At 58.5% G+C, this 26,766-nt stretch overlaps 1 protein-coding gene and 1 pseudogene across 2 annotated transcripts in view; one reads left to right on the forward strand and one right to left on the reverse strand.

Moving 5' to 3' along the window:
* Window positions 1–26,766, reverse strand: part of LOC140900694 (gametocyte-specific factor 1-like) — a 610,277-nt gene that overhangs the window by 322,120 nt on the left and 261,391 nt on the right. The gene's annotated exons all lie outside the window — the stretch shown is intronic.
* LOC140900885 (syntaxin-binding protein 2-like) lies at window positions 3,024–16,005 on the forward strand (annotated as a pseudogene).

Here is a 26,766-nt window from a genome sequence, read left to right on the forward strand (position 1 = left end):
CAGCTCACTTTATCGGATGCATTCAGTGGAAAATACAGTGAGGAGATTTATATACACCCAGAACATGAAAAAATGGGTGATATCATATACACTGTAAGGAGAGTGATCACTTAAGATGAGCTATTACCAGCAGGAGAGCGGGGGGGAGAAAACCTTTTGTAGTGATAATCAAGGTGGGCCATTTCCAGCAGTTAACAGGAACGTCCCAGGAGCAGTGGGGGGTGGAGGAAGACACTGGCAAGAAGATTTTGAATGGCCCCTAACTTTGAGACACCGGGGGCCTAGATTTCAGAGGTGCTAAATACCCGCAGCTCCCAGGGGGCTTGTGGGCACTTAGGGTGTGTCTACACTGCAGTTACATGCCCACGGCTGGCCCGGGCCACCTGACTCCGGCTCACAGGGCTCGAGCTGAGCAGCTGTTTATTTGTGGTGCAGACGTTCTGGCTTGGGCTGGAGCCCGAGCTCTGGGAACCTCCCACCTCGCATCGTCCTAGAGTCGAAGCTCCAGCCTGAGCCCCAAAGGCTACACCGCATCTAAACAGCCCCTTAGCCCGAGCCCCGGGAGCTGGAGTCAGCTGGCCTGGGCCAGCCACAGGTGTGTAATTGAAAATCAGCCCCCAGCCGTCTCTGGGTGGGCACCAAAACCTGAAGCATCCAGTGCTGGCCATTTACTCCCTACTGAATCCCTGGACCTGAACTCCATGGGCGAAGCCACATTGCCTGGCCTGCGTTTGGCTCTAGGCTACATCTACTGGGAGCCTAGCAGGTCCTCTAGGTTTGATGTATCGTGAGGGCAGCACCTGGCTCTGGGAAGGCTCAGTAATTGGATGAGTCTGTTCAATTACACGGATCTGCTTCTGGCCAGGTTGCCGCTTGCATTTTGCTTGGGTCTGTAAAACGAAATGAAATCAAAGTGGCTGGTGGAAGCAGCGCAATGAACATTTAAAAAGAATCAGTGGCAGAGCTAATAGTGGGCTGGGGGGCAACTGCCCCCCTCACCAGCCATTAGGTATACGTGTGGCGCCTTTTCAAGCCAATAGGTATAACTGAAGGTGGAACCACCAATGACCCAGCTGCCTCCTGGTTCCACCACGGCTCAAAATGTAGCTCCGCTGATGCTAAGAATCCAGAGTCTATTGAGCAGGAACATGGGACAGACAGCACCCTTGCTTGGAGAACCCATGCTTTGCAAAATGAGACATGGACTTTCATTCACCCTGCACTGAATTGCATCCACTTCTGGAGTGGAGCGTAGTAGCTGCATAACAACACATGGATTGCTCGCCCAGCACTGAAATACAAATACCTCTGGGGTGGAGCGCAGCAGCGTATCATAGAACATGAGGGTTGGAAGGGACCTCAGGAGATCATCTAGTCCAACCCCCTGCTCAAAGCAGCGACAATCCCCAGTTTTTGCCCCAGATCCCTAAATGGCTCCCCCTCAAGGATTGAACTCACAACCCTAGGTTTAGCAGGTCAATGCTCAAACCACTGAGCTATCCCTCCCCCCCCACATCACAATACAGGGATCACTCACCTGGCATTGAAATGCAGACAGCTCTGGATGGAGCATAGCTGATGTGCAACAGCACTCAACAACACTACACAGGGATCACCCACCCAGCACTGAAATGATGCCACCTCTGGGGTAGGAATGCAGCAGCTGTTCAACAGCCACAGAGCGACACTACTCACAGTTTAGAGCAGGATGTGAAGAAGACTCTCACTTCCATTCGAAAGCTCTGGGGGAGTTCACAGAAACAGACCATGCTGTTAACCTGAGCTGAACAGCAGCCAGGACACAATAAATTGGGTCTGCACTGCGGGTAACCAGACAACAGCTCTGCCATGAGGGATTCGTTCTGATTAATGGAGGGAGGGATGGGGCAGGGAGCCAGTCAAGCTTGGGGAACTAATTCCTTCTCCAGGATGCTTTGCTCCAGGATCTTAGAGCCCAGGCTCTATGGACATTAATTCCTGCACCACCCAGCCGGAAGGGAAGGGCTGGGGCAGGTCTTTGCGCTCCACATGTCACAGGAGGACAAGGCAGAACAACCCATGTCACAGAATGAATCAGTTGCATCGCCTGGACTAGAACCCAGGAATCCTACCTGCCAGCTCTCTGCTCTAACCATTAGACCCCACTCCGCTCGCAGTCAGGATAGACCCCAGGAGTCCTGATTCCTAGACACACACACACACACACACACACACACGTTTCTCTAACCCAGTGGTTCTCAACCAGGGTTACGGGTGCCCCTGGGGGTACGCAGAGGTCTTCCGGGGGTACACCAACAGGCTACACAAAAAGTTTTAGCAAAGCCAGGTCCATTCGACCTGCTCCTGTTCCTGGGTACAACACGGGGCCTGGCTGAGGGGGGCTGGGTGCAGGTGGGCGAGGGGCCTGACCGAGGGGGGAGGTGCGTGGAGGGGGGGGCGAGGGGCACTGCTGAGGGGGGGACACTGGTTGGAGGGGGGACTTGCAGCTCACTGGGGGGCCCTGACTGGAGTGGGCTGAGGCCCCACTACCCCAACCCAGTCCTCGCTTTAACCCTGCCCGAGGCCCCCGCCTCCCTCTGCGCCCCACATGACCAGGTGGGGGTTCAGTGGGGACCTGCGTGGCCCTGTCACTGGGCGCCCGCCCCTTGGTGCCCAGGCCCAGCCCTCACAGCGCCAGAAGTGGGGGGCTGCGGCGTTCGGCCGTCTTCAGCCTTGCAGACATCGACCCGCCAGCACCCCAGTTGCTTTATACTGAAATCAGTCACTGGGGGGGCTGGGCCCGTCCATCAGTGACACAAGGGGGGGCCGGGCCCATCCACCAGTGACTGATTTCAGCGTCACTAGGGGCCGTCGTCCAGCGTCACAGACACTCCCCAGAGCATGGCAGGGAGAGGCCAGGGCGTGCCCAAGGACAGGAGCAGAGCCGGGGCAGAACCCAGGAGTCCTGACTCCAGCCCCACCCCGCACACAGCTGAGTCCTACTTCTACCCACAGGGCTCGAGGGGACGTGGCAAGAGGCGGAGATGGCCCCGTCCGGACTGAAGGCGGTGGTGCGCAAGAGTGAGTGCGGAGCCGGGGGGTCTGAGTGTGGAGCCGGTCGGGGGCAGGGTCTGGTTGGGTGTGGGTCTGGGGGGGCAGGGCCCAGTTGGGGAGCCCTGGGAGGGGTGCTCCTGGGTGTGTCTCACCCTCGGGGAGGATTAGGAGTCAGTCGGAGCAGAGAGCTCCCCCCCGCCTGCCTGTCACACACCAGGAAGGGGAGGAGGCTGTCTGTCCCACCCCCAAGGGCTGCCCCCTCCCATAGGAGCTGCATTTTGTGGGGGCGTCATCGTCGTCATCTCTTTCCATCAGGATGACTCCCACCAGGGCCAGTGCAAGGATATTTTGTGCACTAGGCGAAACTTCCACCTTGCACACTCCCCCCCCCACCCCCGACAACCTCTGAAAACTAGTAAAGTTAGCATTATAAACAGCCTGTCAGAACGGGTAACGGCTGTGCGGAAGGAGAAAAATGACGTCATAGCCACTTCGTAACATAGTAAAGCAGTACACTTCTGCCCGGCCCCAACACAGAGCTGGCGTAGGCTATAGCTGTAATGTAGGAGAGATCAAGGTAAAGCCTTACACTTCAGAAGCCCAACCCACTTCTGTTACTTCAGAAGCCCAACCCACTGCTGAATCTCCAGCCCAGGCTGCAGTGGACGGGGCCTGTGGCTAAATCCAGACCACAGACCTGGGGTTTAAAAGACCCTTGCAAAGTGGATTCAGTTCTGATGTTCCATGGTTGCCCCCAGAACTGGGACAGAGCAAAAGTGGCCCACAGCTCAGGACGGCCGGTGGTGCTAATAACCCTTAGCTCTTCTCTTAGCTTTTCCTCACTAAATCGCACAATTAGGAGGGCCTGACATGTGACTTCTGAATACTTGGGGTGGGCCATACTGCCCTGGTTCAAGAGGGGTCTCTGAACAGGAATAGCAGGGGGCTGCGGGTCAGGAGTGAAGGGCATCTGAGAGCTGTGAGGGGGGGAACCCAGGACTGGAATAGCTGCGGGTCAGGAGTGAGGGGCACTGGTGGAGCTGGGAATGGGGCGGGTAAGCAAAGGGCTGGGATAGCAGGGGGCTGCAGTCAGGAGTGAGGGGCATCTGCAGAGCCGTGAGGCAGGGATCCCAGGACTGGAATAGCTGCAGGTCAGGAGTGAGGCAGAGCTGGTGGGGGACAGACCAGGGCTGGCATAGCAGGGGGCTGTGGACAGGAGTGAGGGGCACTGGCGGAGCTGGGAGTGGGTGGGAGCCAGGGCTGGGATAGCAAGGGCTCCAGTCAGTAGTGAGGGGCACTGGCACAGCTGGTGGGGGCAGTCCAGGGCTGGCGTGGGGAGGGGGGGGTGTAGCTGCAGTTCAGGGTCGAAATGCGTGGAGAAAGCAGGTTTGTGTCTGCCTTCGCCATGTCTAGATCCAGTCTGTGCTGCCAGCCCCTTACCGTGCACTCGAGCCCCACGTGCCCCAGTGAACGGGGCGTCCGCATGCTGCAGGTGTAAAGGACTGCAGGAAAGCAGCAGGGAGGCCAGCGCGTCCTGGTGCAGAATAGCCCCTGGAGCCTCATTAGGACCAAGCAGCCAAGTCCTGATGGGCTAGAGGTGGGGTAGGGAGAGGCATTGCTTGAGTTATGGGGGAAACATAGTGTGTTGGGCAGTGCACTCACGCACACCAGCTACCGGGAGTGGGAGTGAGAGTGAGAGCACAGGTCAGGGTCTCGGGGCTATTGCCCTACGGGGCCAGCCAGAATCAGGTGCTTCGTAGGGGTAAAACAAACAGATGTATTATGGTAGCACCCAGGAGTCCCAGTCATGGACCAAGGCCCCATTTTGCAAGGCGTTGTACATTATTCATTAGGTGTATTACAGTGGTGCCCAGGAGCGCCAGTCATCACCAACAAAAAGATGGTGCTTGGCCCGAAGAGCTGACTATCTAATTGCTTAGCTGGGCTGTGGAAGGTGCCCAGGAGACAGGCCAGCAGTTCCCTGAGTGGGGCATGCCTTGGAGGGGTTCTATGTGCAGGACTCAGAATTTGAAGTCTTTGTTGTGTTGCTGTCCCCCATACACAGTGAGGGTCCCTGGATCCCCTCCAGTCAAGAGGTGCTGGACAGGATCTGTTTTCTTCCTGCACGGGGCCAGATCCTTAGTTCAGCTGCGCTCGTATCCAGCCTGGCAGAAAGGAAGGGGGATCAGACCCATGGCCCATCTAGCCTGTCACCCCACCACGATCGCTGACTGGGGGCTCTGCTAGGAGCACAACACTATCTGGCCTGAAAGCAGCCTCTGAGCCACTTCCCCGAGGCGTCCTTCCACCAGCCAGTGGGTCCTGGCTCAGGGCACAGCCGTCCCGTCTGAGCCCCACCACTAATCCCCGTCTCTTTCCCTCGCAGAGATCCTCAGCGTTGTCCTCGTGAAGAAGGAAAGAGAATGGAAGGTAAGCAGGCCGAACCTGTTGCCTTGGTGTCCCCCTGGGGATATGCTGTATCCATATATCATGCTCCTCCCCCTCCAGCCTCTTGAGATTCATTAGGAACCTGAGCTTTTCCAGGCTGGATCAGATCCCTGCTCTGTCTAGCCCATCATCCGTCCCCAGCTAGGCTTGGGTATGTCTGCCTTCCCACCGCGCTGGATCAGACCCAGCTTGTCCAGCTAGCCCCATATCTCCCCCCCACACACACACCGGATCAGACCACTGGGACCAGTGAATCAGCCTGGGTGGGAGGAGGAGCAGGAGAGTGCCAAGCATGGGGCAGTATGCACCATTGGCCAGGCAGGTTATTGAGCCCCCGGCATGGACTGGGCCGGGGGATGTGGAGCAGCGGGTTAGGCCGGTGCGGCAGAGGGAGCATTCGGCATGGCAGGAAGGTGGTGGAGATGTTGGGCCAATGGCCTACAGGGCTTTCCTAGGGGAACACGGAGACTCCCCTCGTTCCATTTCTCTGTGCGCAGCACAACGTCAGGATGGGAATGGGGCCAGTAGGGGCTCCCTAGGAGGCTGCTTCCCCGGAGCTGGGCTTCATGTTCTTTGCCACGTGAGGCACAGACTGTCCCCCAGACCTCTCCGCAGTGCAATCCTGTGGGGATTGGATGGGCAGGTGCAGCAGGCGGAGAGAGGCGACCTCAGCTGAGACTCAAAGCGAAGGAGACTCGATGAGGCAGAGGCTCAGGGAGCAGGGGCTGTTGGGGAGGAGGCTCCTGCATCTGCAGCAGCAAGGTGAGTGGAGGGAGACCAGGGGCAGGGGGCGCTGGCAGAGCAGGGTGAAGCCCAGAACCCGCAGGGGCTGCCCGCGGAGGGAGCGCTGTAGGAGAGGACTGCGAGCTGGGGCCTGGGGCTTGGGACAGGGCAGCCAGGTTCTCACCTGTCACAATGGCTGGTCGAGGGGTCTGAACAGGTTCCAAACACCCTGCCAGGCTAGCTGGCGTGGCGAAGCTGCAGGTGCCCAGCATGGCGCCCGGGGAGGGAGGGGGCCCTGATGGTAGTTGCCTGGGATTGCTGCTCGGCCAGCTGTTCCCTGGGCACTGCTCAGAGCCCACTTAGTTCAGCAGCAAGGCAATGCCAGGCCCCATCTGTGGCCGGGCATGGACACTTCTGTGGCAGCGAGAGATATGACTGGGCCCTAAGGATGTCCCGGGCACATGGGGACAAGCCCTGCTCCAGGTGGGGAGGGAGCCCAGAGCCAGGGGGGTAAAAACCAGCCCACCTCCTGATGGCATCATGCTAGGCCCTGAGTCCCCAGGGGCTGGGCATGGGCTGGGCCATTTGAGCAGCAGGGAGGGGCCTCGGCAGGTGCTGACACACCCTTTCTTCCCCCTTTGCAGTCGGTGCAGGCTTTGATCAATGACTTCCAGGGCACCCCCACCTTCAACTACAAGGCAGTTCACGTCTTCTTCCTCAGCCGTGAGTATCGGGGGTCGGGGGATCCCCCAGCTGGGAGCCTGGACAGCGGCACACTGGAGCCTGGGGGTGGGGGAGACTCTCTCTGCCGGCAGGCCAGTGCGCAGCACCCTGATTATGCTCTGCCCTCCTGCAGGGGATGCAGCCCCAGCAGGCCAGACCGAATGAGGTCAGGCTTGACAAAGCCCTGGCTGAGATGATTTAACTGGGAATTGGTCCTGCTTCGAGCAGGGGGTTGGACTAGATGACCTTCTGGGGTCCCTTCCAACCCTGATATTCTATGATTCTATGACGCCACCTATCCCTTCCCCCCCTTCTCCCCCACGGGCCTGCCTCCAGCCAGCACGGCTCACAGACACCTGCAGCATGTGCCCAGAAAGGAGGCCTCTGGCTACCATTCCCAGCATGCATTGCTCCATCAGTCCCAACTCGGTGGGGGGATGGGACAGCACCAGAATACCCAGTGTGTCAGGGTCAGATCAGCTTCTCCCCATTACAGCGGCAGGGGGAGCCCAAGTCCCTGTTCCTCCTTGTGCATCATCCTATGTTGTACACTCTGGTCACTCAGCCCTGCCGGGGGGCTGAGGGCAGGGTGTGAGACAGGGGCTGCGTAGGAGAGATTGTGGCTCCCCCTCGCTGCTGATGCTGCAGAAGGCAAGAACCCGGCATGACTCTGGTTCGGGGGGGGGGCTGGACTCATCGTTGACTCCTGTGTGGCCCTGCTGGCTCGCCCAGGTTCCCCACAGGCGTGCAGCACTACTGCCCCTGCTGTGCCCGGTCTGGCCCCGTCCGTGGGGGCTGGCGCTGTGCTGGGGGTCCTGAGCCCTGTGCCTGTCACTCCCACCCACTGCCTCTGCCTTGCAGCCTGTCCTGAGCCTCTGTTCAAGGAGCTGAGGAAGTCACGGATCACCAAGGTCATCAAAACCCTCAAGGAGATCAACATGGCCTTCCTGCCTTACGAGAGCCGGGTGAGGGGTGGCCGGGCTTTGGAGGAGCAGGTCTACGGGGCGGATGGTGACGTACGACACCCCACCCTTAGTGGTTCATGTGGCTTGGCGGGGGAACCTTTCCCTTCTAGGGCCCCGGGTTTGACGCCAGCACAGGGCAGCAGGGACTAGCTGGCTGCTCACACCCTGTGAGACCTGGAATCACTGGCTTGCACCTGGTGGGGATGGTAGATGTATGGGGGAGGAGGGCCCTGCCTCCCTGGCTTTACCAGCTCTTACTGGTGGTTTATACTAGGCCTGCAAGACAGCCCGATACTCTACACGCCTGCCCTTTACCCAACCACCCCATCCCCTCCTTGTGTCATCAGTGGATTTCCCCCCTCCTGCCCCTGAGGGGCAGGACTGGGGTGTCAGCCCCATTGCATTGATGGGGAAACTGAGGCACAGAGAGACATGAGCCTGGTCTACATACAAAAGCTTTGTTGGTATGGGTTTGTTACGGGGACATGAGAGAAAAAATCCCCCTGTAACTGATGCAGCTGTGGTGGCAGAGCCCCTGGGTAGGTGCCGTTACGCTGGCAAAGCAGTCCTTTCGCCACTCTAGCTGATTTCATCTGGGGTACCGGTGCCAGCTGTGCCAAGAGAAGCTTTGGCTGGTAGAAGCTGAGTGTCCGTCAGGAGGCTATGCTGGCTCACCCGTCCCATTGCGCCAGCAAACCCTTCATGGGCCGATACTATTTATTGGTGTCCAAGCACGTTTGTCCCCATGGCTCGTTCTGTTCGGCCAGTGAAATAAGCGACAGCGGCAGACGCGCCTTGATGCCGGGTTTGCCCGTGGCTATGCTGGGGCTTTCGCCAGACGAGAAGCGTCGCCAAGCCCCTTCCCCCAACATTGAGGACACCTGGGAGTCTGCAGCCAAGTAAGGACCTGAACCTGGGGCATCTTCATCCCAGGCTGGTACATGAATCTCTGGCTCGCTATCCCTCTACCACAACAGGAGTGGCACTGGCAAAGGGATCTCTTCCTCACTAGGGGCTCGCTACAGCTCCACCAGGCTGGCCTGATCCAACAGCGCGTCTATGGGGCACAGCTGGCCTGGCTGCAAGCAGTTGGCACTGGGGTCTGATCTCTGCTCTCCCCTGTCCCCAAGGTGTACTCCCTGGACAGGCCATAGAGCTTCCACAACTGGTTCAGCCCCTACCGCTTTTTCGAAAAGAACAAGCAGATGGAGAATCTGGCAGAGCAGATTGCCACATTGTGTGAAACCCTGGAGGAGTATCCAGCCATCCACTACAGGAAGTGAGTGTGCCCAGGGGAAAGGGTACCCAGGTATCCCCTATAGGAAGTGAGTGAGCCATGGAGAAGTACCCAGCCATCCTCTACAGGAAGTGAGTGTGCCCAAAGGGCGAGGGTACCTGGTTACCTCCTACAGGAAGTGCATGTGCCCCTGCGGGAGGAGCTGTTTCTGACCCACAGGGTTTGTCTTTGCTGCAGGGACCATGAAGATAACTTCCACTTGGTGCACGCTGTGCTGGCCAAACTCAAGGCGTTCAAGGCATACGAGCCCAGCATGGGAGAGGTGAGCGAGCTGTGCTGGCCACGCCCTTGCCATGGGACAGAGCCGCGGGGGAGCACATGAGAAGTAGAAGGAGGGAGGAGTGATTTAGAACCTGCTCGGAGATCCTGGCGGGGGGAGGGGTGGGGTCTAGACACCCTTGGAGATCCTGAGGGGTTGGCAGAACAATAGCATTCCCTGTGTGGCTGGATTAATGGCCACAGCCCTTCTGGGCAAGTCACCTCCCCTATTTACCCCTCAGTTTCCACATCTGTAAAAGGGAGATAATGCTACCAATCTCGGGCAGGGGGGCCCCCTCTGGGATAGCTGGCTCCCATGGCACAGATGCTCTGTAACTCACAGCTGGCAGTACAGGCCTGCCTCCAGAGGGGAGCCTGGCACACACCTGGCTGCCCAAACCATCTACCCAGGGAAGAGACTGACAGCATGCTTGTTAACCACCAGAGCTACTTGCTGCAGCAGAGCTGGCTCCAGCCTGCAGCCCCAGTCTGATCTGGGCTATTCTCAGGAGCTGATAGCGGCGCTGGGGAGGGAAAATCCTGCTCTGTGCACACCCTGCTGCTGTGACTCCCGTTGAGTCCCCCCAGGGATATTCCTGAGGCTCTTGCCAAGCCTCCCTGTCACAGGTGAAAGCACTATCCCCATGTTACACGGGGGAAACTGAGGCATGGAGCAGCATGCCAGGAGTAGGTGGCAGAGGCAGGAATAGGAATAGCCCAGATCAGGGGGACGGGGGCTCCCATTGCACTGCCAGGGGGAACTAGAGAGACCCCTGACCCCAGCGCCCGAGAGAACCTGTTGAGGGAGGAGCAGCAAGAACCTAAATTCGATCATTAACTGTGTGGGGTTCAGTGGGTTAGAGCGGATGGTTCTGGGAGCCAGGACTCCTGGGTTTTATGCTCAGCTCTGGGAGGGCAGTGGGGTCTAGTGGGATAGAGGGGGCCTGGGAGCCAGGACTCCTGGGTTTACCCCCAGCTCTGAGAGGGGTGGGAAGAGCAGGATCTCAGGATTTGATCGGGGAACTAGGACTCCTGGGGCCACGGACTCGTGTGCCTGGGCTGTGGGTGCGTCCCAGGGGTGCTAGGGCTGACCTGTCTGTCCCCGTGCAGGTGTGGACAAGGAGAACCTCACCAAGCTGATCCAGCATGCCAACATCCAGCAGCAGAGAGACATCATCCACAACATGCTGTTCCTGGGCATCTCTCTCACGCCTGGGGTAAGGGACTGGAGCCAGGGGCCAGCAGCTGTACTCATGCCAGGGGGCAGATCTGTGCTGCACAGGGGAGCCCAGGCCATCCTGGAGGTGCCGCCCTATGGCAGTGACCTACTCCCAGCACAGAGGTGGCCTCTGTCCCTGTACAGTGGGGTGACGCCCTCCCCATATGAGGGTGACCCTGAGTTACTCCCCATCTGGGGTGACTTCTTCTGCCCTGGCAGAGGATACTGGGAGTCAGGACCTCAGATCGCCAGCGAGCTGGAGCTGGTGACCACTGCTTGGGGTGGCCATGCGGCGAATGAGGGGAAGCAGCTCTGTTCTCCCATCAGTCTCTCTCTCTCTCTCTCTCTCACTCAGTGATCCATTCTGTTTTCTCTGCCTCTCCCCTGCCAGCCTGGCTGGCGCGACTCAGGTAGGCCACGCTCTCCCTGTCTGCCCCCGTTCCCAGCCCGCACCTCCTCCCTGCTGCCTCTCACCCCCTCTCCCTTCCTCCCCCAGAGCAGGCAGCTGCGACCGAAGAGGAAAGCGCGGCTGGAGTCCAGCTACCAGCTCTCCCACTGGATCCCCATGCTCAAGGACATCATGGAGGTACCGGGCCATCTGCTTCCTGGCCTTGGGGACTGGGGTCACAACTGGCAGGCTGGGCCCAAGGGGGTGGTTTGGGGGCAGCCATGTGTAGAGCCCTGCATATCCGTGCCCCATTTCTGCGGATAGTGGATTGGCTGCAGATACAACCGTGCAGGGCTGTACTCCCCAGCAGCGCCTGGCCCGCGGCATCTGGCTCAGGCAGCCCGGGGGACGCAGGGCACTCGGGGCCGCCGGCCCACAGCCAGTGGCTAGGCAACACGTCGGAGTTGGGGCTGTCCGGCACCCACTCGCCCCACCGCGCGGCTTCCTGTCCAGCAGCTCGAGCAGCACCAGTGTCCCCACCAGCTCCTGAGCAGCAGGATTTGGGATTGGAGAGGGTGAGGCCCCGGCACCCCACCCCTCCACCCCACTGTGATGCAACATGCTCTGCTGCTGCCGTGTACACTCGTGACCCCCCAGGAGCGGCACGTGATGAGAAACCCCTTCCCCCCCCAGCCCCCACCCCCTCCACACTGCCCCTTCTCCTCAAGACCCCGCCCCCACACTGCCCCTTCTCGAGACCCCGCCCCCTCCAAGCTGCCCCTTCTCCTAGAGACCCTGCCCCCTCCACACTGCCTCTTCCCTGCAAGACCCCTTCCCCACCCTCGCTAGCTGCTGTCGGTGTGGATGCGGATACAGGTAAAAGGCGGCTTGTGGATCGCAGGCTGATGCACATCCACATTTTTGTATCTGCGCAGGGCTCTAGCCATGTGAGGGGCTCATCAGCGAGTCCTCTCCTGCTGCCATCCTTAGGGGTCTTAAATCATAGACACGAGTGCAGGGGAGTTGTCTTACCCGGTGCTGAGATGCTGCCAGCTCTGGGGTGGGGTATGGGCAGTATATACAGGGGTTCCTCACCAGGGCTGAATTCTTCCTAAGGAGTGGCAGGCAGCTGTTAACAGCCGCCCAGCAGCGCTGCCCAAGAGTCTAGGGCAGGAGGTGATCAGTGTGTGGGGCTGGAAGTGCAGAGGATCCAGGCAGCACACTGTCGTGACTGGCATTGGAATCTGAATGGCTGGCAGGGTCCTTGGTCTAACCTCCAGTGAGGAGCAGCTGTGTGACGTTCATCTAAAGGATGAACTCCTGCAGCACAGTACTGGTCACTGACTGACCGGGGAGAGCACCCCCTGCAGAGCCCCCCGCCCACTCCCCGGGGTCATAGAGCACCCTCTGCTGACTCACTCGCACCTCCCAGCACCCAGTGGCTTTTCCTTAGAGGTCTCCTATCCAAGCACTGCCTGGGCCCAAACCTGCTTAGCTTGTGAAAGGTGACATGGTCACTCCTTCCCCCCACCCTTACTGGGGGCTGAGCCCCTCATCACCCAGTCCTGTGGGGCACTCCTCAAGGGGGTGGGGGGCACACTTAGTTGCCTTCAACCTACTGGCTTGGGGCTCCTCCAGGCCAAGAATTAACCCCCCGACCAGAGCTCCTGTCCCTGGCAGATCAGAGGTGGGAGGCTCCCAGGCCCCTGTTCCAGCATTGTGATGGTTCCTCCTGTGGGATTTTGGGGCAGGTAGTTGCAGTAACCTCAGTCCCATGCATAATCCAATCAGGGGCGCCCCCTTCTGTGCCAGCCACAGCTTGGCAGGCCTTAAGCTTCCCTGTACAAGTCAAAGCAGCGGACTAATGTAAAAGCCCCTATTATGTGGCATTAGGATGTATCATAGCCTGGGCCCCCTGCGTGGCTGGGACACACCTCATGGAGCAAGAGGCAGGGCCTGGATCTGCCCGCAGCAGGGAAGGGGCACTGAGGGCAGCCCCCTGCCTCCCCCACCCCAAGTGAGGGGCCCTGGATCCGGCTGCAGGAGGTCTCTGCCCTCCCCATAACGGTGGATGGGTAGGCAGGTCACAGCAGGGCACTGAGCAGCTGAGGGGGATGTGGAGAGTTGGGGGCATCACTGGAGGAGTCAGCGTGCTCTTTGCTGGCTCCCCATGCCCCACCCTGGAAAGTGGGCCCCAGGCTGCTCCCCCCCAGGGACTGTCAATCATTGAGTGAGGAGCCATCTCAGCCCCTCCGCCCCAATGGGGCCTGGCTTGGCCACCAGGTCAGAGGTTCCTGCTGCTTGGCCCCTGCTGATCTGTCCTCCCCTGCCAGGACATCCTTGAGGACAAACTGGACAAGAGTCTGTGGCCCTTCGTGTCAGACCCGGTCCCTACCACCAGCTCCCAGGCTGCTGTCAGGTAAGGCTGAGCCTGGCTGGGCTGTGGACAGCAGAGCCCTGACACACACACCCCAGGGTGTGGGAGCCTCTGTGCCTGGGAGTGCATGGCCAGGGCCCTGTCCTCTGCAGGGGAGGGGGTGCCCAAGAGCCTGGAGCCCTGGACCCCTCTTACCGTGTCCCCCATGCCCCAGCAGTCCCTCAACACACCAGGGTCCAGGATAGAGGAAAGGGACTGGACGAGCTTTAGACAGCACCCCCAGCCCAGGGCAGGTGCCACCCTCCCCTACTCCCTTCTGCCTCCCAACCTCCTCCAGGCCCTGCCCTTCCATGCGGCATTCCCTCAGCGAGCCCCTAGTATCCACACTGCCCCTCTCTCCCCCCAGCCCCCGCTTTGGGCAGTGCCCACCCCTACACCTGGCATTCCCTCAGCGAGCCCCTGGTATCCACACTGCCCCTCTCTCCCCCAGCTCCTGCTTCAGGCATTGGCACAAGAACAAGCCAGCGACTGAGTACCAGATGGGCCCGCGCCTCATCATCTACGTGCTGGGTGGGGTGTCCATGTCTGAGATGCGCTGCGCCTACGAATTGACCCCGGCCACCAGGGGCAAGTGGGAGGTGGTGATCGGTGAGTAGGGCGAGTCCTGGGGGGAAGGGTGGCTGGAATGCCCAGGTCAGGGACAGTTGGGACCCCTGGGTGGGGGAGACCCTAAAACTGCCTGCCCAGCACCCACAGGGGGCCCATGCTACCCTCTGTCCTCCCGCACCCAGGGGTCTGGGAACAGATGTGCTTGTCCCACAAGGCCTGTATCTAGCCACCTGATCTCCTGGCCGCTGGCTCCCCAGGCCTCTCATTGCCCAGGGACCATGTGTGGGGGCCCAGTCAGACACCCCCAGTAACTCCCATAGGGATATGGCTCACCCCCTGCACACACCCCTCGAAGACCCAAGGGTGAGGAACACTGTCAGCGCGTGGATTCTTGCCTGGCTGTGCAGGGTACAGCAGCACGAGGGGTGCGGTGCCAGGCCACAGTGTAGGCATATTCCAATATTTGTGATTCTGTTCATAAGAAATTGTAAACCTGCAATATTGATTTATAATATTTATTAAATCTGCATTTATAATTCTTCTTTTTGACATAATTGTAAATCTGCAATATTGATTTACAATTCTGTATTAAAGCTTGCAAACCGTACCTTGCAAACCGCTCAATTGGCTTTGCTTTCTCTAAATTGATACTTTCTCTCACTTGTTATTAAGATGGACGCTTGGAAAACCAAACCGCTCATATTGACTCTGAATTGATACTTTCTCACTTGTTATTAAGATGGACGCTTGTAAAACTAAACGGCTTAATTGACTCTGCTTTCTCTGTATTGGCGCTTTCCATTGATTGTAATGGAGATTGACATGCTTTTTAACTAACTTCACTTTATGTTCAATTGGCTCTACTTTGCAAACGGATACTTTGTAATGGAGATTGACATGCTTGTTTGTAACACCCATGAAGAACCGCGAATTGGAGCGGCGCTCATAGAAATGTCACATAGAGACTCCCACCTTCTATAGTTTGGATCAGGAATGTTAAAAAAACGGGGAGTCTCAAATAAATAACACCTTTGTATAATAAAAGAAAGGCAATACCGAAGGAATGTCAAGAGACAGGGAGTCTCAAATAAAATAACAATACTCGGTGAAATGAGAAATGTGTTTTTTTTATTAAAGTAAGGAATGTATGTGAATGAATGGTGGGTTTTGAATAAACAGGGAAGTGCCAGCCTAGGAATTTAACATCGATTGGCCGAAGAAGACGCCAGGTGGAGACAACCAGAGAACCCCACCGGAGGGCAAACTGGGATCCACCCGACCAATTCAAAGGATGAAGAAAGCTGATGAGCACCTGACAGCCGTCCTGGAGCAGTCATGACTAACAATATGACAAAGCAAATTCCACGGACTGGCATAGGAAGAAATTCCTATAAAAATGGACACTAAGGACTGAGAACTTTGAGTCTCCAGTTCTGCCACTACCCTTCAGGAGCATCGGATGCGCATCTGACATGGACTCGGCTCCACTCTCGTGTACAGGTTACCTGGCCAGTACCCTGTCACGAGCAACCTCTAGGCTGGTAACTATAAACCCCTATGCAGAACTGGTATGAATGAATGAATGAATGAATGAATGAATGAATATATAGATATATATATAATTAAGTAAGGAATAAGTAACGATAGGACAGTGTGAGTTTTATATTTCTTTATTATATTTACAATAAATGTGGCATTTTGCCTTTTCCCTTTAATAAGATCCTGCTGGTTTTTATTTTATTGGTACAACAACAGGGGGTAGGAGAGAGTCCCTCCCCTCCTGCACTAGAGCAGGGTCCAGCTGCAAAAATGGGGGTGATGGTGATGCCAGCCTCATACCCGCGCCACTGTGCCGACCGCTGCCAACCACCTCTCTCTCCCCCAGGTTCCAGTCACATCCTGACCCCCAAGCGCTTCCTGGATGACATCCAAACCCTCAACCAGCTAGACCCCGAGGAGGCCTAGAGGCAGCCCCCTCCCCCCAGAGACTCTGCCCCCCACAGCTCCAGCTCGCTGTCCCCAGCTCCACCTCCTCTTCTCAACAAGGCACCTTCCCCCCTACTCCTGGCTGCGGTGTCAGTTCTTGGAGGGGGGGGGGGGAATGACTCCTTGGCTGTTAGGGCAGAGGGCAGGCCAGGCTCCCTCCCTCTGGCACAGCCTCTAGGGCTGTCACCCTTTGTGCCCTGTGGCCACCCTGCCCCTGATGGGGTAGGGGCAGAGTCTGGCTCCATTATCTACCAGCTTCAGCCATTCCTACCTCCCCTGCCTGGGACCCAAAGCACAGCACCTCCCCCTCCCCCTCCTGTCAGCCCTCCGCTAGTGATGCGGGGCACGCAGAGGCTGCTACCACCATCTGGCTTTGGGGCGGTTGTGACCCAGCCACTGAGCCCCAAGCTGTGTCTGTCCAGTCTGCAAAGGATTAAAGAGAACCCCCCTTCTGCCCCCATATCATCCCCATTCACCGCCTTGGGGTGCTGGCCCAGCCCTGGTCCCTGCACCCCTCCCATCACAGCCTGGCACCCTGGCCTCTTGGCCCTGTCCCCCAGTGGGGACCTCGGCTCCCGAAGGGGGGAGGGGTCCTAGCAGGAGTTGCAGTCAGAGTGCCCAAGTAAGTGGGAGTGGAGCCAGGACTGCGTAGGAGGCGCGTCCAGGGTTGGTCAGGAGCAGGTAGAGTGACCAGATGTCCCGATTTTATAGGGAGAGTCCTGATATTCGGAGCTTTTTCTTATCTAGGCTCTTATTACCCCCCACCCCTTGTCCCTATTTTTCACACTTGCTGTCTGGTCACCCTAGCAGCAGGGCAGAGCGGGCTCGCCACCTGATGGGCCTGGATCAAATGCCCCTGCCCAGTGCAGACACCTCCCCACTGCCTTTCCCTGGGTATCAGAGCCACGCCCTGGGCACCTGGAGCCCCAGCTCCATCTGAGGCAGCCAGCTCCAGCCCCCTTGGGTCTGATCAAGCCCTGAGCCAAGCCTCACCCCCTGAATCCCATGGGCCCTAGAGATCCTCTCCCTCTTGCCTGCCAGGCGGGCTGTGCTGGGGCAAGCGCTGGCAGGAGTGATCCCAGGTAAAGGCAGTGACCTCCTTTACTGGGAGTGACCTCCAGGGGGTGGGGGGCGCAGGGGGAGAGTTTGTTTGTTCGCAGCTCTGAGCCCCTGCCCCTCCCCCACCCATTATCACAAAGTCAGTGCTGGCCCTGCCCCCGGCTACTGCCCTGCTGGGCATGTGCCTGGGCCAATGAAGTGCATTGCCAAAGGCTGGCCGAGGTCTCTGCTGCTGTTCACAGGCAGGGGAAGGGAGGGCACAGGGCGGGGCAGGTGGCTGAGGGCCCAGGGAGTGGGATCTCCCCAACTCCCCCTCCAGCCCTGCTGCAGGTCCCAGGCGTCCTGGCTCCGAGTCACCAGGCCAGCGCTGCCTCCCCGCACCCAGGAGCAGGGTGGGGCAGTGGCTGCTCCTTTCACTGTTGGACCAGGGCCTGGGGGCTGCTCTGCTCTGGCCTGTGGTCGCCCCCTGCTGGTGCAGTGCTGGCTCACCCAGCCATGCCCCAGAACCTCCACAGTTCCCTGTGTCCCCCTGCTCCTAGTGCCTTGTTCTGCCTCTGGTCCGTGTGCCAGGGGGACCAGGAGGGAGCCTCAGGAGTTCCCCCAAGCTAGCTATGGGATCCCCATCAAGTGTGGGGTTGGGACAGGCACTGAGCGAGCACCAGGGCCCAGCCCCCAGGCTGGCCCCACAGGGAACCATACCCACCCAGCCCCTGCCCCTCCCAGAATCAGCGCTGGAACCCAGCCCTCTGCGTCCCAGCCCCTGCTCTAACCACTAGCCCCTGCTTCCCTCTCAGATGTGGGACAGAACACCTGCCTCCTTGGTCCCCCTCTAGGGCTTGGCCTTTGCCCCAACCCCCACCTCCTCCATCCTCCTGTGCCTAGAGCTGCCCCAGGGTCCCGCCACCCCGGCTGCTGCTGGCCCCCAGCCCTTGGGGCCCTGGCTGGCACCTGCATTGTGTGAGCAGCTGTGTAGGCTCGTCCCACCAGCCAGGCCAGGGCTCCCCTCTGGCACCCTCTAGCCTGTGCCAACAGCTGGGGGTGCAGTGGCAGTGTCCCCACCCCCCTCCTTGTTGGAGGGTGAAAGGAGCCAAGGAGGGGCTGTGAGAGAGCCCCATTCTCCTACCCTTCCCGCACCCTGCTCCCCCGGCTCAGCTCGGAGACTCGTCCTGCCTCTGTAGTCACTGGGCATGGGGGTTAGCGCCCTCAGCAACCCCACCCCCACCAGCTGGAGACAGTGAGAGACCAGTGCCAGGTCAAGGACCTGCCCCAGGTCCCGGAGGAGTATTATGGGGGATCAGGGCCCAGAGCAGGGGTGACCGTGGTGGGGGATCAGACCCATCACTCATGAGGGTTGGGGTTGTCTAACTTCTCCTCTCAATCTGCTCGCAGGCTGTGACCCCTCCTGCCCTCTCCCAGCCCATCCCCTGCTCCCTTGGTGCCCAGGGGGCACTCAGCCAGCCACACATGGTCACGCACCCCATGAGGTGGGAAGGAGGCTTCAGGCCTGTGAGCTGTGCTGTGCCAAGGACCAAACCCAGCTTACCCTGGTCCTGGGAGATTTTCGGGATGCACAGAGTCACTGCTCTGGTTGCCTGTGACCCCTCCCGCCCTGACCTGCGGTGTCCCAGCCAGGCCAGTTGGGGCGGGAGGGGTGGAGGGGGGGGAGCAGCACAGCTATTGCAGGCAGCTGGGGAGGGCCGGGGGCTGGAGGGCACTGACTTGGCCATGTAGCCATGGGTTGGGGCCTGGGCTGAGCCAGGTTCGGCGCAGGGATGGCCTGGCTGGGCGCGCCCTGTTTGTGATCATCTGGGCCTGGCCTAGGCCACGTTAGGCTAGCACCCCTTCAAGCCCAGTGCCCCTGGCTGGTTCACGGGAGGGCAGGCAGCTGCTTCCCAGCCCAGCTGGGGGCTGCCCTGGGTGGGAGACAGGCAGAGGGAGAAAATGCAGTTCCTCTCCGCAGCAGGAGGGGACCAGCCAGGTCAGACACTCTCAGCCTATGCGCCCCCCTGCAGCCCAGACTCTGCATTGCACCCCTCCTGTGCCCCTACCCATCTCACCCTGCCATGGCTCCCCAGCACCTGCCAGCCTCAGAGTGCCCCAGGCTTGGCAAAAGACGATCCCAGCCCCCCAGGGGGCTTGGAAAATGCCCAGCAGCACCCATGTGACACGAAACCTCAATAACAGGCACCCAGAGCGGGAGTGACTCACATGGATTTGGGGGCAGAGCTGGGCATGGAACCCAGGAGTCCTGCCTCCCAGCCCCTGATCTAACCCCTAGACCCAAGTTGCAGTGGGGGAGGTTTAGATTGGATATTAGGAAAAACTTTTTCACTAGGAGGGTGGTGAAACACTGGAATGCGTTACCTAGGGAGGTGGTAGAATCTCCTTCCTTAGAGGTTTTTAAGGTCAGGCTTGACAAAGCCCTGGCTGGGATGATTTAACTGGGAATTGGTCCTGCTTCAAGCAGGGGGTTGGACTAGATGACCTTCTGGGGTCCCTTCCAACCCTGATATTCTATGATTCTATGACTCTATGATTATGACCCTACTCCCCTCCCAGAGCTCAGCACAGAACCCAGGAGTCCTGCCTCCCAGCCCCCCTGGCTCTGCCCATCCTTCTCTCCCCCCATACTCCTGCTAATAATTGCACACGCAGCCTGCTGGGGAACGTGCCCCGGCACAGGTCAGTCCCGTAGAGCCCAGCAGGCCCCGTTTCCCCTCCCCCTGGGCCAGCTCCTGTCTCCCTGCTGGGCACACCAGCACGGCCAGCACTGCGTGCCTGCTGTGGACGGGGTGAGAGACCCTGGCACCTGGGATCTGCTGCTTGGGCCCAGCCCCAATCTGCTCAGCTGCGGAGCTTTCCATCCCTGATCCCCGTGGGGAATTATCAGCCGCAATTAACAGCCATTTGGATAATTGCTGCGCGGCTGCCAGGCAGGTGGGCGGCGAATTGGGGGCGCGGAATTAAAAAGCTCCGGTGGAGACACCTGCCCGACTGTGGGCTCGCCAGCTCCCCCCATGGCTGCCCTTACAGCTGGGCTGCCACTGGGGCTCCGTGTGCACCCCGGGCCTGCACCTTGAGCAAGGGGCACCCCAGCCACACACACTGTACCCCTCAGCCTGCCCCCAGAAGCAGGAGGGGGGTGCAGGCCTGAGACAGCTGGCCATGGGCCTGGTCGGTGCCAGGAGGGAGGGTGGGTCCAGCAGACAGGCCCAGCCCCTCTGCCCTGGCTCTGCCATGCTCTGCCCCAGGCCCTGGTGAGGGCAGCTGGAGAGGGCTGCACGCATCAGCCCATGCAGTGGGCCTGGGGGAGCTGATCACTGTGCTGGTCCCAGCCCTGGGGGCTGGTGGGAATGGGGTGCCAAGATGCCCCTGTCTCCCAGTGCCAGCTGTGCCAGGGCCCCCAAGACCTTTGGGCCTGGATTGGGGGGATCATGACTAGAGCGGAGCTGGGACCCAGGGACAGGTGAAGCTGCACCAGGCTTGCAGAAGAGCTCATCCTGCAGAGACCTGCATGCAGACCCTGCTGGAGGGAGATTGTTTGGGGCAGAGCGGGGTGACTTGGGGGGCTTACAGCAGGGCTGGGGGGAGGCAGTGGGGGTAGCAGGGAGGGGGAGAGGTTTACAGTAACTGCAAGCTGTATACAGTGCATGGGTGGAGGTGCCAGGGGGTGATTTGGGGTGGGGCAGTGGGAGGCAGGAGATGCGGGTGGGTGATACCCCCATGCAGCAGCAGTGCCCCCTGTAGGCAGTACGGGTGCATCCAATGGGCCCTAGGGGAAATATTGTCTAAAGATCAGAGTTCACCAAACCCAGGCTGAGCTAGCCCTGTCCCCAACCTGCCCATCCCTTGTGGGTATGGACTGCTGGGTCCCTGCCCTGGGCCAGGCCATGCTGGGGGCTGAGCAATCCCAGAATGATGCCCAGCGCAAACCCCTTCTCCCGGGCAGGGACCCAGCATCTCGTTCCCCAGCCCTCCCCAGAGTCGGCCCCCAACCTCCAGGGCTGGGCGGGGGTGGGGAAGGCGACCAGCCTGAGCCAAGTTCACAATTATGCAACCAACCAGCCCGTGTGATGCTGCTTATCATCTTACCTCACAGCCCAAAGCCGGCTCACCCGCCACTTTCGTGGCATTTTGTTGCCTGAAATTAAATCTCATTTCCTAATTACTGGGTGGGCTCCAGCTGCTGGGCTGGGCTGGGCTGGGCTTTAAGAAGGGGGCAGCGTAGTGTGATCAGCATCAGTCACAGAGACAGCTTGTTGCAGAGAACCCCCCAAAAGCCCAAGACCCCCTCACCACAGCCAGCCCCCCAGGCTGCATCTAACGAGGCCCACTCACCTCCCTCTGCCCTGCAGGAAACTCAGCCTGGCTGGTTCCTACAGGGCCCATCCAGCCCAGTATCCCCTCTCCCTGCTGTGAGCAAACATCAGGCCCTGCCCACTTGCACGTTCCCAGAATCTGGCCAGCCCAGCGCTGATCGTGCAGAAACGCGCAGTCCTGGACAGTGCTCGCCACAAAGGACTCACAGAAACACATTCCAGAAGCGTGGTACAAAAACCACGATATCAAGAATGGCACAAAAACATTCCCCAAGGATAACAGGAACACACTGAGCCCTCCTAAAAGATAAGGTCAAATAGCAACGTAATAAATACAAATGTTTTAATCAAACCAACATGTACAAAAAAAAATGGACAATAACTAGCCAGGTCAGAGGGCAGTATCTAAGTCAGAGGGGCGGCTTGTTTGTATCAGGGTATCTCTGAGAGAATGTGTTGGTCCAGCCAAGGGGGCAATGGAAAGTCCCGCCATTCACTGAGCTGTGTCCATTGTCACAGGCATACGTGTCTTAGTATCCTCGTAGAATCTGCCAGGTGCTATTAGCATGCCTTGTCAACAATAAACCTGGCCGGGTGCCTTCGTCCCTTAACGGATCTTGTGGTCATTGGGCGGTTCACTCAAGGTCTGCTGTGCTGGCTGTCTGCACAGAGCTGGGGCAGCACACAGGGAGAACACACACACATGCAGTGAAATATCTAACAACAGAGGCAATCAGTAAGATGTTTCGCAATGGCTCGTTTGGTTTCAATGGGCAGGCCCAGCACTTTACACTAATTCATGCTTCTCCCCTGTTGGGGGAGTTACACAGGCCACGGCTACACTACAAAATCAAATCGCCCTGCATGCAGCCGCCACAGTAGTTACAGCACTTGTGTGTGTGTACACCTGGCTCCTTGTGTCTGTGGTGTGTGGTATCGATTGTACTGTCAGTGTGGGGCATTGCGGGACAGTCGATGTAAGCAACGCAGTATGTACACTGACACTGCATTGACCTAACTACGCTGACTGGGGGGAAGTGGCATGATTAAGTCGGCAAAGCAGGTGAGTTACATCAGCGGGAGCCAAATTTTAGTGTAGACGCAGTGTTAGGTGGACGTAAGCTGCCTTGCAAACTCAGTGGTGTAGAGCAGTTACAGAGGTTTATGATGCAAACATTCATTCTGACTTTATACCATGGGCTACAGAGGTTATGGGAGAGATCAATCCTGCAAGCAATTCCACAAGTTGAAACACTCCACACACGCTGATCAGCAGCTGTTTTAACACGGCTAACACACAGGCTGGGTCAAGCTCTGCATTTGTCAGTGTTCAGTGAGGCCTGGGCATGAGCTGGCACCTGGTCTGCTAGCGTCACAGGACCCATCTAGCCCAGTACCCTGCCCTCTCCCTGCTGCCTCCTTCCCCAAATCAGATCAATGGGGCCAGCCACCCCAGCACCAGCGACTTCAGAGGAAGGTGCAAGAACCCCCTCTAGTGGCTAATGATGACATAACCAGTCATAGAATCATAGAATCATAGAATATCAGGGTTGGAAGGGACCCCTGAAGGTCATCTAGTCCAACCCCCTGCTCAAAGCAGGACCAATTCCCAGTTAAATCATCCCAGCCAGGGCTTTGTCAAGCCTGACCTTAAAAACCTCTAAGGAAGGAGATTCTACCACCTCCCTAGGTAACGCATTCCAGTGTTTCACCACCCTCTTAGTGAAAAAGTTTTTCCTAATATCCAATCTAAACCTCCCCCACTGCAACTTGAGACCATTACTCCTCGTTCTGTCATCTGCTACCATTGAGAACAGTCTAGAGCCATCCTCTTTGGAACCCCCTTTCAGGTAGTTGAAAGCAGCTATCAAATCCCCCCTCATTCTTCTCTTCTGCAGGCTAAACAATCCCAGCTCCCTCAGCCTCTCCTCATAAGTCATGTGTTCCAGTCCCCTAATAATTTTTGTTGCCCTTCGCTGGACTCTCTCCAATTTATCCACATCCTTCTTGAAGTGTGGGGCCCAAAACTGGACACAGTACTCCAGATGAGGCCTCACCAATGTCGAATAGAGGGGAACGATCACGTCCCTCGATCTGCTCGCTATGCCCCTACTTATACATCCCAAAATGCCATTGGCCTTCTTGGCAACAAGGGCACACTGCTGACTTATATCGAGCTTCTCGTCCACTGTCACCCCTAGGTCCTTTTCCGCAGAACTGCTGCCTAGCCATTCGGGGGAGGGGGGCATATCTCCCTCATCCTGACAGTCAGCAGTGGCCTTGTGCCCTGTTTTCTAAATTCTGTCCTGACACCCTTGCTCCCCCACCCCCCACCATCCTTGTCTAAATCCTGCCAGGCTCGCAATGTCAGTGACATCTAGTGGCAGTGAGTTCCCCTGGCTAACTATGTAACTTCCCTTGACATTTGCTTTCACAGAGCGTCCCATTGTTCTTGTAACACTGGGGCAGGTGAAGGGGGGGCAAATAGGAGCACCCCCCTCCTTTCATTATATTCTGTACCTATTTCAGCCCTGCTTCTTTCGCTCCTTTTTTAACTAAAGCCTGAGCTTTTTTGTTGGTAAATTGGCCTTTTTCTTGACAGTGTTGAAGAAAAAATTTGCTTCTTTCTAAACATTTCAGGTTTTTGATGAGCAATTTAAAAAAAGCCTTCGAAAAATTACCCCTCCCTCCCCCATTTCTCTGCCCTTTGTCCTTTTCTCATTTGCCACTGGAAAGTGGATGGGAGGGGATGAAAAAAACCACACACACACACACACACACACACACACACATATACATTTTTGGCTTTTGAAAATTTTTTGCAAGGGGTGAAAACATAAGGGTTCCACACACACCCCCAAATTTCCAAGGCAGCTCAATTGTGGGGCTGCTGCTCTTCCTGCTGCCCTTCTAGTGCCAGGGTAGACCAACACCCTGTCACACTTTAACCCTTAAATGGCCAGCGTTGCCAGCGCCCATCATTGCATGGTGAGCTCAGCAGTGGGTGAGTTGGAATGGGACCAGTAACGAAGAATCTTCGCTTTCGTTAGATAAAGTGCCCACCCTCGGCGTGGAGGAGAAGCCCCAGACCTCGCACCTCCCAAACACAGCCACGCCAGAATGCAAACAAATATTAAAATCTTGTGATTTTTTAAGCAAATCTCATGATTTTGAGGCCTGACTAGTGACTTCTGAATGTTGGGGCGCAAGAGGGGCACCAAAGCTGATGGGCCCACTCGGCCTTCGTGCCATCTGGACAGAGGCACCTGTGTGGGACCCGGGGTGGCTCGTGCCTCCCCACACTTGGGACAGACAATACTAAACATCTCATGGCTTCCCCTGGCAGTGCGTGGAGGGAAAGCTGCTCCCGAGCTATGGCCACAGAGTCTTCTTTTAGAAGATGACAGGACAAGGAGTAATGGTCTCAAGTTGCAGTGGGGGAGGTTTAGGTTGGATATTAGGAAAAACTTTTTCACTAGGAGGGTGGTGAAACACTGGAATGCGTTACCTAGGGAGGTGGTAGAATCTCCTTCCTTAGAAGTTTTTAAGGTCAGGCTTGACAAAGCCCTGGCTGGGATGATTTAATTGGGGATTGGTCCTGCTTTGAGCAGGGGGTTGGACTAAATGACCTCCTGAGGTCCCTTCCAACCCTGATATTCTATGATTCTATGATTCAAGGGAGGCAGTGTGGCCTAGTTGGTAAAGCACTGAACTGGGATGCAGCAGACTGGAGGTCTATGTCTGGCTCTGCCACTGGGTGACCTTGAGCAAATCCCTTCCCTGCCCTCTGCCTCAGTTTCCCCATGTGTACAGTGGGGATGATGACACTGACCTCCTTTGGGAAGTGCTTTGCTGGACAGTGCTATGCAAGATGAATAATAATATTCTGGGCTGGCGGGGGTAGGGGGCGTCTCTCCTCTCTGGGGCACGGGTTTGAATCTGTCCCAGGGGAGCAGTGTCTGACAGTGGGTGGTGGCTGTGGAGAGGGGCTCAGTCCAGTTCCTGTTGGGACAGCACCCGCGTTGCCTGCCGGCTGTGGGACTGGCACGCTGGGGCTAGAGCCTGAGCTCCGCTCTGCCCCTAGATGGGTCCCTTCAGGGCAGGGCCGTTGGCGTGGGGGATGGGGGTGTGACGCAAGCCTTGGGCTCTGGGGCAGTCGAGCTGGCCCTTTCCCCAGTGCTGGAGTCCCTTCCACAAGGCCCAAAGCTCCCCAGGCCTGAATCCTGGCCCCACGGAGCCCAGCTCGCGGGGGGTGGGGTGGGGGGGTGTGGGGGGCGGTTTCCTGCAGCTGCCCTGTCTCTCCGGTACAGCCAGTGGCCTTGGCACTCTGGGGCAAGGCAAGTCACTTTCCAGCCCCCACCCCTGGGGCCAGGGGGCACAGGCCAGCCCAGGGCTCTGAGGAAGATGGGGCGCGCCCTCCGCCCCTCTGGTTTAAACGTCGCTCTGTCCCATCCCCCCGCTCCACGGCCCCGGGCACAGCTCTCCTCTTTCTGCATCTTCCCCTCCTGCTCTTTAGGATCTGGCCCCCTGGGGTACCCAGGTGTCAAGGAAACCCGCTCCCGGCTGGGGAGCCATGGTTGGCCTTTGGGCCCCAGGCTTCTGCATGGCCCTGGCTAACGAGCCCCCTGGGAGGGCAGCGCTGCCCGGCCTGGGCCCTGGGGCCTCGGCAGGAGCTGCCACAGAGCGCCAGCGGCAAAGCTGCCAGTGGAGGCTTCTCCAGTGCCCTGCAGAGTGGGGGAACGGGGCTGAACTGGGGCCAGCGTCAAGGCCATGGGAGGGACCAGCCAGGTAAGGGGCTGGGTTCCCCACTGTTGGGCCCTATGGGGGGGCTGGCTGAGGGTCCCTGTGCCCATGGCGGTAGAGGGATCGCAGGGACGAGGCCCTGGGGGCTGCTGGGAGTTTGGAGAGGGGTCCGTGTTCAGCTCCCATCTCCCCACACACGCTTCTGATCCAGAATGGCCTGGGTGCGAGACCTTCCCCTGGCTGGTGCCGAATGGCCAGTGTTTGCTGGGATGCTTTGGACCCGGCAGGTGCTCCCTGCCCCTGGGGGAAGTTCATTGCTGGGGCAGTGCTGCCAGCCCCAGAGACTGAGGGCCTGGGCCCCACAGCAGATCACTCTGGACTCCACCCCTTGCCCTGCCCGAGAAGGCGGGGAGGGCACTCTTGGCCAGTCCTTGGCTGTCAGCTAATCCCCGTCAGAGCATGGACCCATCCCCCTAGGGACGGGGTTGAGACCCCCAAACTCATGTCACACATAGGCCTGCTGGGCGCTGGCAGTGGGGCAATCCCTTCCCTGCCAGGGACTGCAGGGGGAGGCTCTTGGGGCAGAGATGGGACCAGTGGGGCATCCCTGGCGCAGCGG

This window comes from Lepidochelys kempii, chromosome 20, assembly GCF_965140265.1.
Source record: "Lepidochelys kempii isolate rLepKem1 chromosome 20, rLepKem1.hap2, whole genome shotgun sequence".
Classification (NCBI taxonomy): Eukaryota; Metazoa; Chordata; order Testudines; family Cheloniidae; genus Lepidochelys; species Lepidochelys kempii.